General features: G+C 45.6%; 18 non-coding genes across 18 annotated transcripts; all 18 read left to right on the plus strand.

Annotated features, from left to right (window-relative positions):
- Window positions 1-104: 104 nt before the first annotated feature.
- TRNAS-GCU (transfer RNA serine (anticodon GCU)) lies at window positions 105-186 on the plus strand. The gene has a single exon. It is a non-coding gene; the product is annotated as a tRNA-Ser (tRNA).
- A 763-nt stretch (window positions 187-949) lies between these two features.
- Window positions 950-1,031, plus strand: TRNAS-GCU (transfer RNA serine (anticodon GCU)). Its single transcript has one exon. It is a non-coding gene; the product is annotated as a tRNA-Ser (tRNA).
- A 1,042-nt stretch (window positions 1,032-2,073) lies between these two features.
- On the plus strand, window positions 2,074-2,155 carry TRNAS-GCU (transfer RNA serine (anticodon GCU)). Its single transcript has one exon. It is a non-coding gene; the product is annotated as a tRNA-Ser (tRNA).
- A 205-nt stretch (window positions 2,156-2,360) lies between these two features.
- TRNAS-GCU (transfer RNA serine (anticodon GCU)) lies at window positions 2,361-2,442 on the plus strand. The gene has a single exon. It is a non-coding gene; the product is annotated as a tRNA-Ser (tRNA).
- A 763-nt stretch (window positions 2,443-3,205) lies between these two features.
- On the plus strand, window positions 3,206-3,287 carry TRNAS-GCU (transfer RNA serine (anticodon GCU)). Its single transcript has one exon. It is a non-coding gene; the product is annotated as a tRNA-Ser (tRNA).
- Window positions 3,288-4,608: 1,321 nt separating this feature from the next.
- TRNAS-GCU (transfer RNA serine (anticodon GCU)) lies at window positions 4,609-4,690 on the plus strand. The gene has a single exon. It is a non-coding gene; the product is annotated as a tRNA-Ser (tRNA).
- Window positions 4,691-4,895: 205 nt separating this feature from the next.
- On the plus strand, window positions 4,896-4,977 carry TRNAS-GCU (transfer RNA serine (anticodon GCU)). Its single transcript has one exon. It is a non-coding gene; the product is annotated as a tRNA-Ser (tRNA).
- A 484-nt stretch (window positions 4,978-5,461) lies between these two features.
- TRNAS-GCU (transfer RNA serine (anticodon GCU)) lies at window positions 5,462-5,543 on the plus strand. Its single transcript has one exon. It is a non-coding gene; the product is annotated as a tRNA-Ser (tRNA).
- A 1,600-nt stretch (window positions 5,544-7,143) lies between these two features.
- Window positions 7,144-7,225, plus strand: TRNAS-GCU (transfer RNA serine (anticodon GCU)). The gene has a single exon. It is a non-coding gene; the product is annotated as a tRNA-Ser (tRNA).
- A 205-nt stretch (window positions 7,226-7,430) lies between these two features.
- Window positions 7,431-7,512, plus strand: TRNAS-GCU (transfer RNA serine (anticodon GCU)). The gene has a single exon. It is a non-coding gene; the product is annotated as a tRNA-Ser (tRNA).
- Window positions 7,513-7,996: 484 nt separating this feature from the next.
- On the plus strand, window positions 7,997-8,078 carry TRNAS-GCU (transfer RNA serine (anticodon GCU)). The gene has a single exon. It is a non-coding gene; the product is annotated as a tRNA-Ser (tRNA).
- A 1,041-nt stretch (window positions 8,079-9,119) lies between these two features.
- TRNAS-GCU (transfer RNA serine (anticodon GCU)) lies at window positions 9,120-9,201 on the plus strand. The gene has a single exon. It is a non-coding gene; the product is annotated as a tRNA-Ser (tRNA).
- A 484-nt stretch (window positions 9,202-9,685) lies between these two features.
- Window positions 9,686-9,767, plus strand: TRNAS-GCU (transfer RNA serine (anticodon GCU)). The gene has a single exon. It is a non-coding gene; the product is annotated as a tRNA-Ser (tRNA).
- Window positions 9,768-11,087: 1,320 nt separating this feature from the next.
- On the plus strand, window positions 11,088-11,169 carry TRNAS-GCU (transfer RNA serine (anticodon GCU)). Its single transcript has one exon. It is a non-coding gene; the product is annotated as a tRNA-Ser (tRNA).
- A 205-nt stretch (window positions 11,170-11,374) lies between these two features.
- On the plus strand, window positions 11,375-11,456 carry TRNAS-GCU (transfer RNA serine (anticodon GCU)). The gene has a single exon. It is a non-coding gene; the product is annotated as a tRNA-Ser (tRNA).
- A 484-nt stretch (window positions 11,457-11,940) lies between these two features.
- TRNAS-GCU (transfer RNA serine (anticodon GCU)) lies at window positions 11,941-12,022 on the plus strand. Its single transcript has one exon. It is a non-coding gene; the product is annotated as a tRNA-Ser (tRNA).
- Window positions 12,023-13,063: 1,041 nt separating this feature from the next.
- TRNAS-GCU (transfer RNA serine (anticodon GCU)) lies at window positions 13,064-13,145 on the plus strand. Its single transcript has one exon. It is a non-coding gene; the product is annotated as a tRNA-Ser (tRNA).
- Window positions 13,146-13,629: 484 nt separating this feature from the next.
- TRNAS-GCU (transfer RNA serine (anticodon GCU)) lies at window positions 13,630-13,711 on the plus strand. Its single transcript has one exon. It is a non-coding gene; the product is annotated as a tRNA-Ser (tRNA).
- Window positions 13,712-14,396: the final 685 nt, after the last annotated feature.

Here is a 14,396-nt window from a genome sequence, read left to right on the forward strand (position 1 = left end):
CATTGGGCCCTAAACACGCGAGTTCGAATCTCGCCTTCGTCGTTTTAACCGGATTGTTCTAATCACAAATTCAGTCAAAATATTTAAACCAGTTCTAAATCGGGGACGGGGTGGCCGAGTGGTTAAGGCGATGGACTGCTAATCCATTGGGCTCTGCCCGCGCGAGTTCGAATCTCGCCTCCGTCGTTTTATCCGTTTTGTTTTGAACACAAATGCAGTCAAAATGATTTAGCTCGTTGAAATCGCGGAAGGGATGGCCGAGTGGTTAAGGCGATGGATTGCTAATACATTATGCCCTAAACACGCGAGTTCGAATCTCGCTTCCGTCGTTTTAACCGGATTGTTTTAATCACAAATTCAGGCAAAATAATTAAACCCGTTTTAAATCGAGGACGGGGTGTTTAAGGCGATGGACTACTAATCCATTGGGCTCTGCCCGCGCGAGTTCGAATCTCGCCTCCGTCGTTTTATCCGTTTTGGTTTGAACACAAATGCAGTCAAAATGATTTAACTCGCTTAAATCGCGGAAGGGATGGCCGAGTGGTTAAGGCGATGGATTGCTAATACATTGGGCCTTAAACACGCGAGTTCGAATCTCGCCTCCGTCGTTTTAACCGGATTGTTTTAATCACAAATTCAGGCAAAATAATTAAACCAGTTTTAAATTGAGGACGGGGTGGTTAAGGCGATGGACTGCTAATCCATTGGGCTCTGCCCGCGCGAGTTCGAATCTCGCCTCCGTCGTTTTATCCGTTTTGTTTTGAACACCAATGCAGTCAAAATGATTAAACTCGGTTTAATTGCGGAAGGGATGGCCGAATGGTTAAGGCGATGGATTGCTAATACATTGGGTCCTAAACACGCGAGTTCGAATCTCGCCTCCGTCGTTTTAACCGGATTGTTTTAATCACAAATTCAGGCAAAATATTTAAACCAGTTTTAGATCGCGGACGGGGTGGCCGAGTGGTTACGGCGATGGACTGCTAATCCATTGGGCTTTGCCCGCGCGAGTTCGAATCTCGCCTCCGTCGTTTTATCCGTTTTGTTTTGAACACCAATGCAGTCAAAATGATAAAACTCGGTTTAATCGCGGAAGGGATGGCCGAGTGGTTAAGGCTATGGATTGCTAATACATTAGGCCCTAAACACGCGAGTTCGAATCTCGCTTCCGTCGTTTTAACCGGATTGTTTTAATCACAAATTCAGGCAAAATAATTAAACCCGTTTTAAATCGAGGACGGGGTGTTTAAGGCGATGGACTACTAATCCATTGGGCTCTGCCCGCGCGAGTTCGAATCTCGCCTCCGTCGTTTTATCCGTTTTGTTTTGAACACAAATGCAGTCAAAATGATTTAACTCGCTTAAATCGCGGAAGGGATGGCCGAGTGGTTAAGGCGATGGATTGCTAATACATTGGGCCTTAAACACGCGAGTTCGAATCTCGCCTCCGTCGTTTTAACCGGATTGTTTTAATCACAAATTCAGGCAAAATAATTAAACCAGTTTTAAATCGAGGACGGGGTGGTTAAGGCGATGGACTGCTAATCCATTGGGCTCTGCCCGCGCGAGTTCGAATCTCGCCTCCGTCGTTTTATCCGTTTTGTTTTGAACACCAATGCAGTCAAAATGATTAAACTCGGTTTAATCGCGGAAGGGATGGCCGAATGGTTAAGGCGATGGATTGCTAATACATTGGGCCCTAAACACGCGAGTTCGAATCTCGCCTCCGTCGTTTTAACCGGATTGTTTTAATCACAAATTCAGGCAAAATAATTAAACCAATTTTAAATCGAGGACGGGGTGGTTAAGGCGGTGGACTGCTAATCCATTGGGCTCTGCCCGCGCGAGTTCGAATCTCGCCTCCGTCGTTTTATCCGTTTTGTTTTGAACACCAATGCAGGCAAAATGATTAAACTCGGTTTAATCGCGGAAGGGATGGCCGAATGGTTAAGGCGATGGATTGCTAATACATTGGGCCCTAAACACGCGAGTTCGAATCTCGCCTCCGTCGTTTTAAACGGATTGTTTTAATCACAAATTCAGGGAAAATATTTAAACCAGTTTTAAATCGAGGACGGGGTGGCCGAGTGGTTACGGCGATGGACCGCTAATCCATTGGGCTCTGCCCGCGCGAGTTCGAATCTCGCCTCCGTCGTTTTATCCGTTTTGTTTTGAACACCAATGCAGTCAAAATGATTAAACTCGGTTTAATCGCGGAAGGGATGGCCGAATGGTTAAGGCGATGGATTGCTATTACATTGGGCCCTAAACACGCGAGTTCGAATCTCGCCTTCGTCGTTTTAACCGGATTGTTCTAATCACAAATTCAGTCAAAATATTTAAACCAGTTCTAAATCGGGGACGGGGTGGCCGAGTGGTTAAGGCGATGGACTGCTAATCCATTGGGCTCTGCCCGCGCGAGTTCGAATCTCGCCTCCGTCGTTTTATCCGTTTTGTTTTGAACACAAATGCAGTCAAAATGATTTAGCTCGTTGAAATCGCGGAAGGGATGGCCGAGTGGTTAAGGCGATGGATTGCTAATACATTATGCCCTAAACACGCGAATTCGAATCTCGCTTCCGTCGTTTTAACCGGATTGTTTTAATCACAAATTCAGGCAAAATAATTAAACCCGTTTTAAATCGAGGACGGGGTGTTTAAGGCGATGGACTACTAATCCATTGGGCTCTGCCCGCGCGAGTTCGAATCTCCCCTCCGTCGTTTTATCCGTTTTGTTTTGAACACAAATGCAGTCAAAATGATTTAACTCGCTTAAATCGCGGAAGGGATGGCCGAGTGGTTAAGGCGATGGATTGCTAATACATTGGGCCTTAAACACGCGAGTTCGAATCTCGCCTCCGTCGTTTTAAGCGGATTGTTTTAATCACAAATTCAGGCAAAATAATTAAACCAGTTTTAAATCGAGGACGGGGTGGTTAAGGCGATGGACTGCTAATCCATTGGGCTCTGCCCGCGCGAGTTCGAATCTCGCCTCCGTCGTTTTATCCGTTTTGTTTTGAACACCAATGCAGTCAAAATGATAAAACTCGGTTTAATCGCGGAAGGGATGGCCGAATGGTTAAGGCGATGGATTGCTAATACATTGGGTCCTAAACACGCGAGTTCGAATCTCGCCTCCGTCGTTTTAACCGGATTGTTTTAATCACAAATTCAGGCAAAATATTTAAACCAGTTTTAGATCGCGGACGGGGTGGCCGAGTGGTTACGGCGATGGACTGCTAATCCATTGGGCTTTGCCCGCGCGAGTTCGAATCTCGCCTCCGTCGTTTTATCCGTTTTTTTTTGAACACCAATGCAGTCAAAATGATAAAACTCGGTTTAATCGCGGAAGGGATGGCCGAATGGTTAAGGCGATGGATTGCTAATACATTGGGTCCTAAACACGCGAGTTCGAATCTCGCATCCGTCGTTTTAACCGGATTGTTTTAATCACAAATTCAGGCAAAATAATTAAACCCGTTTTAAATCGAGGACGTAGTGTTTAAGGCGATGGACTGCTAATCCATTGGGCTCTGCCCGCGCGAGTTCGAATCTCGCCTCCGTCGTTTTATCCGTTTTGTTTTGAACACAAATGCAGTCAAAATGATTTAACTCGCTTAAATCGCGGAACGGATGGCCGAGTGGTTAAGGCGATGGATTGCTAATACATTGGGCCTTAAACACGCGAGTTCGAATCTCGCCTCCGTCGTTTTAACCGGATTGTTTTAATCACAAATTCAGGCAAAATAATTAAACCAGTTTTAAATCGAGGACGGGGTGGTTAAGGCGATGGACTGCTAATCCATTGGGCTCTGCCCGCGCGAGTTCGAATCTCGCCTCCGTCGTTTTATCCGTTTTGTTTTGAACACAAATGCAGTCAAAATGATTTAACTCGTTTAAATCGCGGAAGGAATGGCCGAGTATTTAAGGCGATGGATTGCTAATACATTGGGCCCTAAACACGCGAGTTCGAATCTCGCCTCCGTCGTTTTAACCGGATTGTTTTAATCACAAATTCAGGCAAAATAATTAAACCAATTTTAAATCGAGGACGGGGTGGTTAAGGCGATGGACTGCTAATCCATTGGGCTCTGCCCGCGCGAGTTCGAATCTCGCCTCCGTCGTTTTATCCGTTTTATTTTGAACACAAATGCAGTCAAAATGATTTAACTCGTTTATATCGCGGAAGGGATGGCCCAGAATTTAAGGCGATGGATTGCTAATACATTGGGCCCTAAACACGCGAGTTCGAATCTCGCCTCCGTCGTTTTAACCGGATTGTTTTAATCACAAATTCAGGCAAAATAATTAAACCAATTTTAAATCGAGGACGGGGTGGTTAAGGCGGTGGACTGCTAATCCATTGGGCTCTGCCCGCGCGAGTTCGAATCTCGCCTCCGTCGTTTTATCCGTTTTGTTTTGAACACCAATGCAGGCAAAATGATTAAACTCGGTTTAATCGCGGAAGGGATGGCCGAATGGTTAAGGCGATGGATTGCTAATACATTGGGCCCTAAACACGCGAGTTCGAATCTCGCCTCCGTCGTTTTAACCGGATTGTTTTAATCACAAATTCAGGGAAAATATTTAAACCAGTTTTAAATCGAGGACGGGGTGGCCGAGTGGTTACGGCGATGGACCGCTAATCCATTGGGCTCTGCCCGCGCGAGTTCGAATCTCGCCTCCGTCGTTTTATCCGTTTTGTTTTGAACACCAATGCAGTCAAAATGATTAAACTCGGTCTAATCGCGGAAGGGATGGCCGAATGGTTAAGGCGATGGATTGCTATTACATTGGGCCCTAAACACGCGAGTTCGAATCTCGCCTTCGTCGTTTTAACCGGATTGTTCTAATCACAAATTCAGTCAAAATATTTAAACCAGTTCTAAATCGGGGACGGGGTGGCCGAGTGGTTAAGGCGATGGACTGCTAATCCATTGGGCTCTGCCCGCGCGAGTTCGAATCTCGCCTCCGTCGTTTTATCCGTTTTGTTTTGAACACAAATGCAGTCAAAATGATTTAGCTCGTTGAACTCGCGGAAGGGATGGCCGAGTGGTTAAGGCGATGGATTGCTAATACATTGGGCCTTAAACACGCGAGTTCGAATCTCGCCTCCGTCGTTTTAACCGGATTGATTTAATCACAAATTCAGGCAAAATAATTAAACCAGTTTTAAATCGAGGACGGGGTGGTTAAGGCGATGGACTGCTAATCCATTGGGCTCTGCCCGCGCGAGTTCGAATCTCGCCTCCGTCGTTTTATCCGTTTTGTTTTGAACACCAATGCAGACAAAATGATTAAACTCGGTTTAATCGCGGAAGGGATGGCCGAATGGTTAAGGCGATGGATTGCTAATACATTGGGTCCTAAACACGCGAGTTCGAATCTCGCCTCCGTCGTTTTAACCGGATTGTTTTAATCACAAATTCAGGCAAAATATTTAAACCAGTTTTAGATCGCGGACGGGGTGGCCGAGTGGTTACGGCGATGGACTGCTAATCCATTGGGCTTTGCCCGCGCGAGTTCGAATCTCGCCTCCGTCGTTTTATCCGTTTTGTTTTGAACACCAATGCAGTCAAAATGATAAAACTCGGTTTAATCGCGGAAGGGATGGCCGAGTGGTTAAGGCTATGGATTGCTAATACATTAGGCCCTAAACACGCGAGTTGGAATCTCGCATCCGTCGTTTTAACCGGATTGTTTTAATCACAAATTCAGGCAAAATAATTAAACCCGTTTTAAATCGAGGACGTAGTGTTTAAGGCGATGGACTGCTAATCCATTGGGCTCTGCCCGCGCGAGTTCGAATCTCGCCTCCGTCGTTTTATCCGTTTTGTTTTGAACACAAATGCAGTCAAAATGATTTAACTCGTTTAAATCGCGGAAGGGATGGCCGAGTGGTTAAGGCGATGGATTGCTAATACATTGGGCCTTAAACACGCGAGTTCGAATCTCGCCTCCGTCGTTTTAACCGGATTGTTTTAATCACAAATTCAGGCAAAATAATTAAACCAGTTTTAAATCGAGGACGGGGTGGTTAAGGCGATGGACTGCTAATCCATTGGGCTCTGCCCGCGCGAGTTCGAATCTCGCCTCCGTCGTTTTATCCGTTTTGTTTTGAACACAAATGCAGTCAAAATGATTTAACTCGCTTAAATCGCGGAACGGATGGCCGAGTGGTTAAGGCGATGGATTGCTAATACATTGGGCCTTAAACACGCGAGTTCGAATCTCGCCTCCGTCGTTTTAACCGGATTGTTTTAATCACAAATTCAGGCAAAATAATTAAACCAGTTTTAAATCGAGGACGGGGTGGTTAAGGCGATGGACTGCTAATCCATTGGGCTCTGCCCGCGCGAGTTCGAATCTCGCCTCCGTCGTTTTATCCGTTTTGTTTTGAACACAAATGCAGTCAAAATGATTTAACTCGTTTAAATCGCGGAAGGAATGGCCGAGTATTTAAGGCGATGGATTGCTAATACATTGGGCCCTAAACACGCGAGTTCGAATCTCGCCTCCGTCGTTTTAACCGGATTGTTTTAATCACAAATTCAGGCAAAATAATTAAACCAATTTTAAATCGAGGACGGGGTGGTTAAGGCGATGGACTGCTAATCCATTGGGCTCTGCCCGCGCGAGTTCGAATCTCGCCTCCGTCGTTTTATCCGTTTTATTTTGAACACAAATGCAGTCAAAATGATTTAACTCGTTTATATCGCGGAAGGGATGGCCCAGAATTTAAGGCGATGGATTGCTAATACATTGGGCCCTAAACACGCGAGTTCGAATCTCGCCTCCGTCGTTTTAACCGGATTGTTTTAATCACAAATTCAGGCAAAATAATTAAACCAATTTTAAATCGAGGACGGGGTGGTTAAGGCGGTGGACTGCTAATCCATTGGGCTCTGCCCGCGCGAGTTCGAATCTCGCCTCCGTCGTTTTATCCGTTTTGTTTTGAACACCAATGCAGGCAAAATGATTAAACTCGGTTTAATCGCGGAAGGGATGGCCGAATGGTTAAGGCGATGGATTGCTAATACATTGGGCCCTAAACACGCGAGTTCGAATCTCGCCTCCGTCGTTTTAACCGGATTGTTTTAATCACAAATTCAGGGAAAATATTTAAACCAGTTTTAAATCGAGGACGGGGTGGCCGAGTGGTTACGGCGATGGACCGCTAATCCATTGGGCTCTGCCCGCGCGAGTTCGAATCTCGCCTCCGTCGTTTTATCCGTTTTGTTTTGAACACCAATTCAGTCAAAATGATTAAACTCGGTCTAATCGCGGAAGGGATGGCCGAATGGTTAAGGCGATGGATTGCTATTACATTGGGCCCTAAACACGCGAGTTCGAATCTCGCCTTCGTCGTTTTAACCGGATTGTTCTAATCACAAATTCAGTCAAAATATTTAAACCAGTTCTAAATCGGGGACGGGGTGGCCGAGTGGTTAAGGCGATGGACTGCTAATCCATTGGGCTCTGCCCGCGCGAGTTCGAATCTCGCCTCCGTCGTTTTATCCGTTTTGTTTTGAACACAAATGCAGTCAAAATGATTTAGCTCGTTGAACTCGCGGAAGGGATGGCCGAGTGGTTAAGGCGATGGATTGCTAATACATTGGGCCTTAAACACGCGAGTTCGAATCTCGCCTCCGTCGTTTTAACCGGATTGTTTTAATCACAAATTCAGGCAAAATAATTAAACCAGTTTTAAATCGAGGACGGGGTGGTTAAGGCGATGGACTGCTAATCCATTGGGCTCTGCCCGCGCGAGTTCGAATCTCGCCTCCGTCGTTTTATCCGTTTTGTTTTGAACACCAATGCAGACAAAATGATTAAACTCGGTTTAATCGCGGAAGGGATGGCCGAATGGTTAAGGCGATGGATTGCTAATACATTGGGTCCTAAACACGCGAGTTCGAATCTCGCCTCCGTCGTTTTAACCGGATTGTTTTAATCACAAATTCAGGCAAAATATTTAAACCAGTTTTAGATCGCGGACGGGGTGGCCGAGTGGTTACGGCGATGGACTGCTAATCCATTGGGCTTTGCCCGCGCGAGTTCGAATCTCGCCTCCGTCGTTTTATCCGTTTTGTTTTGAACACCAATGCAGTCAAAATGATAAAACTCGGTTTAATCGCGGAAGGGATGGCCGAGTGGTTAAGGCTATGGATTGCTAATACATTAGGCCCTAAACACGCGAGTTCGAATCTCGCATCCGTCGTTTTAACCGGATTGTTTTAATCACAAATTCAGGCAAAATAATTAAACCCGTTTTAAATCGAGGACGTAGTGTTTAAGGCGATGGACTGCTAATCCATTGGGCTCTGCCCGCGCGAGTTCGAATCTCGCCTCCGTCGTTTTATCCGTTTTGTTTTGAACACAAATGCAGTCAAAATGATTTAACTCGTTTAAATCGCGGAAGGGATGGCCGAGTGGTTAAGGCGATGGATTGCTAATACATTGGGCCTTAAACACGCGAGTTCGAATCTCGCCTCCGTCGTTTTAACCGGATTGTTTTAATCACAAATTCAGGCAAAATAATTAAACCAGTTTTAAATCGAGGACGGGGTGGTTAAGGCGATGGACTGCTAATCCATTGGGCTCTGCCCGCGCGAGTTCGAATCTCGCCTCCGTCGTTTTATCCGTTTTGTTTTGAACACAAATGCAGTCAAAATGATTTAACTCGTTTAAATCGCGGAAGGGATGGCCGAGTGGTTAAGGCGATGGATTGCTAATACATTGGGCCTTAAACACGCGAGTTCGAATCTCGCCTCCGTCGTTTTAACCGGATTGTTTTAATCACAAATTCAGGCAAAATAATTAAACCAGTTTTAAATCGAGGACGGGGTGGTTAAGGCGATGGACTGCTAATCCATTGGGCTCTGCCCGCGCGAGTTCAAATCTCGCCTCCGTCGTTTTATCCGTTTTGTTTTGAACACAAATGCAGTCAAAATGATTTAACTCTTTAAATCGCGGAAGGGATGGCCGAGTGGTTAAGGCGATGGATTGCTAATACATTAGGCCCTAAACACGCGAGTTCGAATCTCGCCTCCGTCGTTTTAACCGGATTGTTTTAATCACAAATTCAGGCAAAATAATTAAACCAGTTTTAAATCGAGGACGGGGTGGCCGATTGGTTAAGGCGATGGACTGCTAATCCATTGGGCTCTGCCCGCGCGATTTCGAATCTCGCCTCCGTCGTTTTATCCGTTTTGTTTTGAACACAAATGCAGTCAAAATGATTTAACTCGTTTAAATCGCGGAAGGGATGGCCGAGTGGTTAAGGCGATGGATTGCTAATACATTGGGCCTTAAACACGCGAGTTCGAATCTCGCCTCCGTCGTTTTAACCGGATTGTTTTAATCACAAATTCAGGCAAAATAATTAAACCAGTTTTAAATCGAGGACGGGGTGGTTAAGGCGATGGACTGCTAATCCATTGGGCTCTGCCCGCGCGAGTTCGAATCTCGCCTCCGTCGTTTTATCCGTTTTGTTTTGAACACCAATGCAGTCAAAATGATTAAACTCGGTTTAATCGCGGAAGGGATGGCCGAATGGTTAAGGCGATGGATTGCTAATACATTGGGTCCTAAACACGCGAGTTCGAATCTCGCCTCCGTCGTTTTAACCGGATTGTTTTAATCACAAATTCAGGCAAAATATTTAAACCAGTTTTAGATCGCGGACGGGGTGGCCGAGTGGTTACGGCGATGGACTGCTAATCCATTGGGCTTTGCCCGCGCGAGTTCGAATCTCGCCTCCGTCGTTTTATCCGTTTTGTTTTGAACACCAATGCAGTCAAAATGATAAAACTCGGTTTAATCGCGGAAGGGATGGCCGAGTGGTTAAGGCTATGGATTGCTAATACATTAGGCCCTAAACACGCGAGTTCGAATCTCGCATCCGTCGTTTTAACCGGATTGTTTTAATCACAAATTCAGGCAAAATAATTAAACCCGTTTTAAATCGAGGACGTAGTGTTTAAGGCGATGGACTGCTAATCCATTGGGCTCTGCCCGCGCGAGTTCGAATCTCGCCTCCGTCGTTTTATCCGTTTTGTTTTGAACACAAATGCAGTCAAAATGATTTAACTCGTTTAAATCGCGGAAGGGATGGCCGAGTGGTTAAGGCGATGGATTGCTAATACATTGGGCCTTAAACACGCGAGTTCGAATCTCGCCTCCGTCGTTTTAACCGGATTGTTTTAATCACAAATTCAGGCAAAATAATTAAACCAGTTTTAAATCGAGGACGGGGTGGTTAAGGCGATGGACTGCTAATCCATTGGGCTCTGCCCGCGCGAGTTCGAATCTCGCCTCCGTCGTTTTATCCGTTTTGTTTTGAACACAAATGCAGTCAAAATGATTTAACTCGTTTAAATCGCGGAAGGGATGGCCGAGTGGTTAAGGCGATGGATTGCTAATACATTGGGCCTTAAACACGCGAGTTCGAATCTCGCCTCCGTCGTTTTAACCGGATTGTTTTAATCACAAATTCAGGCAAAATAATTAAACCAGTTTTAAATCGAGGACGGGGTGGTTAAGGCGATGGACTGCTAATCCATTGGGCTCTGCCCGCGCGAGTTCGAATCTCGCCTCCGTCGTTTTATCCGTTTTGTTTTGAACACAAATGCAGTCAAAATGATTTAACTCGTTTAAATCGCGGAAGGGATGGCCGAGTGGTTAAGGCGATGGATTGCTAATACATTGGGCCTTAAACACGCGAGTTCGAATCTCGCCTCCGTCGTTTTAACCGGATTGTTTTAATCACAAATTCAGGCAAAATAATTAAACCAGTTTTAAATCGAGGACGGGGTGGTTAAGGCGATGGACTGCTAATCCATTGGGCTCTGCCCGCGCGAGTTCAAATCTCGCCTCCGTCGTTTTATCCGTTTTGTTTTGAACACAAATGCAGTCAAAATGATTTAACTCTTTAAATCGCGGAAGGGATGGCCGAGTGGTTAAGGCGATGGATTGCTAATACATTAGGCCCTAAACACGCGAGTTCGAATCTCGCCTCCGTCGTTTTAACCGGATTGTTTTAATCACAAATTCAGGCAAAATAATTAAACCAGTTTTAAATCGAGGACGGGGTGGCCGATTGGTTAAGGCGATGGACTGCTAATCCATTGGGCTCTGCCCGCGCGATTTCGAATCTCGCCTCCGTCGTTTTATCCGTTTTGTTTTGAACACAAATGCAGTCAAAATGATTTAACTCGTTTAAATCGCGGAAGGGATGGCCGAGTGGTTAAGGCGATGGATTGCTAATACATTAGGCCCTAAACACGCGAGTTCGAATCTCGCCTCCGTCGTTTTAACCGGATTGTTTTAATCACAAATTCAGGCAAAATAATTAAACCAGTTTTAAATCGAGGACGGGGTGGCCGATTGGTTAAGGCGATGGACTGCTAATCCATTGGGCTCTGCCCGCGCGATTTCGAATCTCGCCTCCGTCGTTTTATCCGTTTTGTTTTGAACACAAATGCAGTCAAAATGATTTAACTCGTTTAAATCGCGGAAGGGATGGCCGAGTGGTTAAGGCGATGGATTGCTAATACATTGGGCCTTAAACACGCGAGTTCGAATCTCGCCTCCGTCGTTTTAACCGGATTGTTTTAATCACAAATTCAGGCAAAATAATTAAACCAGTTTTAAATCGAGGACGGGGTGGTTAAGGCGATGGACTGCTAATCCATTGGGCTCTGCCCGCGCGAGTTCGAATCTCGCCTCCGTCGTTTTATCCGTTTTGTTTTGAACACCAATGCAGTCAAAATGATTAAACTCGGTTTAATCGCGGAAGGGATGGCCGAATGGTTAAGGCGATGGATTGCTAATACATTGGGTCCTAAACACGCGAGTTCGAATCTCGCCTCCGTCGTTTTAACCGGATTGTTTTAATCACAAATTCAGGCAAAATATTTAAACCAGTTTTAGATCGCGGACGGGGTGGCCGAGTGGTTACGGCGATGGACTGCTAATCCATTGGGCTTTGCCCGCGCGAGTTCGAATCTCGCCTCCGTCGTTTTATCCGTTTTGTTTTGAACACCAATGCAGTCAAAATGATAAAACTCGGTTTAATCGCGGAAGGGATGGCCGAGTGGTTAAGGCTATGGATTGCTAATACATTAGGCCCTAAACACGCGAGTTCGAATCTCGCATCCGTCGTTTTAACCGGATTGTTTTAATCACAAATTCAGGCAAAATAATTAAACCCGTTTTAAATCGAGGACGTAGTGTTTAAGGCGATGGACTGCTAATCCATTGGGCTCTGCCCGCGCGAGTTCGAATCTCGCCTCCGTCGTTTTATCCGTTTTGTTTTGAACACAAATGCAGTCAAAATGATTTAACTCGTTTAAATCGCGGAAGGGATGGCCGAGTGGTTAAGGCGATGGATTGCTAATACATTGGGCCTTAAACACGCGAGTTCGAATCTCGCCTCCGTCGTTTTAACCGGATTGTTTTAATCACAAATTCAGGCAAAATAATTAAACCAGTTTTAAATCGAGGACGGGGTGGTTAAGGCGATGGACTGCTAATCCATTGGGCTCTGCCCGCGCGAGTTCGAATCTCGCCTCCGTCGTTTTATCCGTTTTGTTTTGAACACAAATGCAGTCAAAATGATTTAACTCGTTTAAATCGCGGAAGGGATGGCCGAGTGGTTAAGGCGATGGATTGCTAATACATTGGGCCTTAAACACGCGAGTTCGAATCTCGCCTCCGTCGTTTTAACCGGATTGTTTTAATCACAAATTCAGGCAAAATAATTAAACCAGTTTTAAATCGAGGACGGGGTGGTTAAGGCGATGGACTGCTAATCCATTGGGCTCTGCCCGCGCGAGTTCAAATCTCGCCTCCGTCGTTTTATCCGTTTTGTTTTGAACACAAATGCAGTCAAAATGATTTAACTCTTTAAATCGCGGAAGGGATGGCCGAGTGGTTAAGGCGATGGATTGCTAATACATTAGGCCCTAAACACGCGAGTTCGAATCTCGCCTCCGTCGTTTTAACCGGATTGTTTTAATCACAAATTCAGGCAAAATAATTAAACCAGTTTTAAATCGAGGACGGGGTGGCCGATTGGTTAAGGCGATGGACTGCTAATCCATTGGGCTCTGCCCGCGCGATTTCGAATCTCGCCTCCGTCGTTTTATCCGTTTTGTTTTGAACACAAATGCAGTCAAAATGATTTAACTCGTTTAAATCGCGGAAGGGATGGCCGAGTGGTTAAGGCGATGGATTGCTAATACATTGGGCCTTAAACACGCGAGTTCGAATCTCGCCTCCGTCGTTTTAACCGGATTGTTTTAATCACAAATTCAGGCAAAATAATTAAACCAGTTTTAAATCGAGGACGGGGTGGTTAAGGCGATGGACTGCTAATCCATTGGGCTCTGCCCGCGCGAGTTCGAATCTCGCCTCCGTCGTTTTATCCGTTTTGTTTTGAACACCAATGCAGTCAAAATGATTAAACTCGGTTTAATCGCGGAAGGGATGGCCGAATGGTTAAGGCGATGGATTGCTAATACATTGGGTCCTAAACACGCGAGTTCGAATCTCGCCTCCGTCGTTTTAACCGGATTGTTTTAATCACAAATTCAGGCAAAATATTTAAACCAGTTTTAGATCGCGGACGGGGTGGCCGAGTGGTTACGGCGATGGACTGCTAATCCATTGGGCTTTGCCCGCGCGAGTTCGAATCTCGCCTCCGTCGTTTTATCCGTTTTGTTTTGAACACCAATGCAGTCAAAATGATAAAACTCGGTTTAATCGCGGAAGGGATGGCCGAGTGGTTAAGGCTATGGATTGCTAATACATTAGGCCCTAAACACGCGAGTTCGAATCTCGCATCCGTCGTTTTAACCGGATTGTTTTAATCACAAATTCAGGCAAAATAATTAAACCCGTTTTAAATCGAGGACGGGGTGGTTAAGGCGATGGACTGCTAATCCATTGGGCTCTGCCCGCGCGAGTTCAAATCTCGCCTCCGTCGTTTTATCCGTTTTGTTTTGAACACAAATGCAGTCAAAATGATTTAACTCTTTAAATCGCGGAAGGGATGGCCGAGTGGTTAAGGCGATGGATTGCTAATACATTAGGCCCTAAACACGCGAGTTCGAATCTCGCCTCCGTCGTTTTAACCGGATTGTTTTAATCACAAATTCAGGCAAAATAATTAAACCAGTTTTAAATCGAGGACGGGGTGGTTAAGGCGATGGACTGCTAATCCATTGGGCTCTGCCCGCGCGAGTTCAAATCTCGCCTCCGTCGTTTTATCCGTTTTGTTTTGAACACAAATGCAGTCAAAATGATTTAACTCTTTAAATCGCGGAAGGGATGGCCGAGTGGTTAAGGCGATGGATTGCTAATACATTAGGCCCTAAACACGCGAGTTCGAA

Source organism: Phalangium opilio, unplaced genomic scaffold, assembly GCF_054372755.1.
Source record: "Phalangium opilio isolate 3A_F unplaced genomic scaffold, DU_Popi_V2 ptg001662l_1, whole genome shotgun sequence".
Classification (NCBI taxonomy): domain Eukaryota; kingdom Metazoa; phylum Arthropoda; class Arachnida; order Opiliones; family Phalangiidae; genus Phalangium; species Phalangium opilio.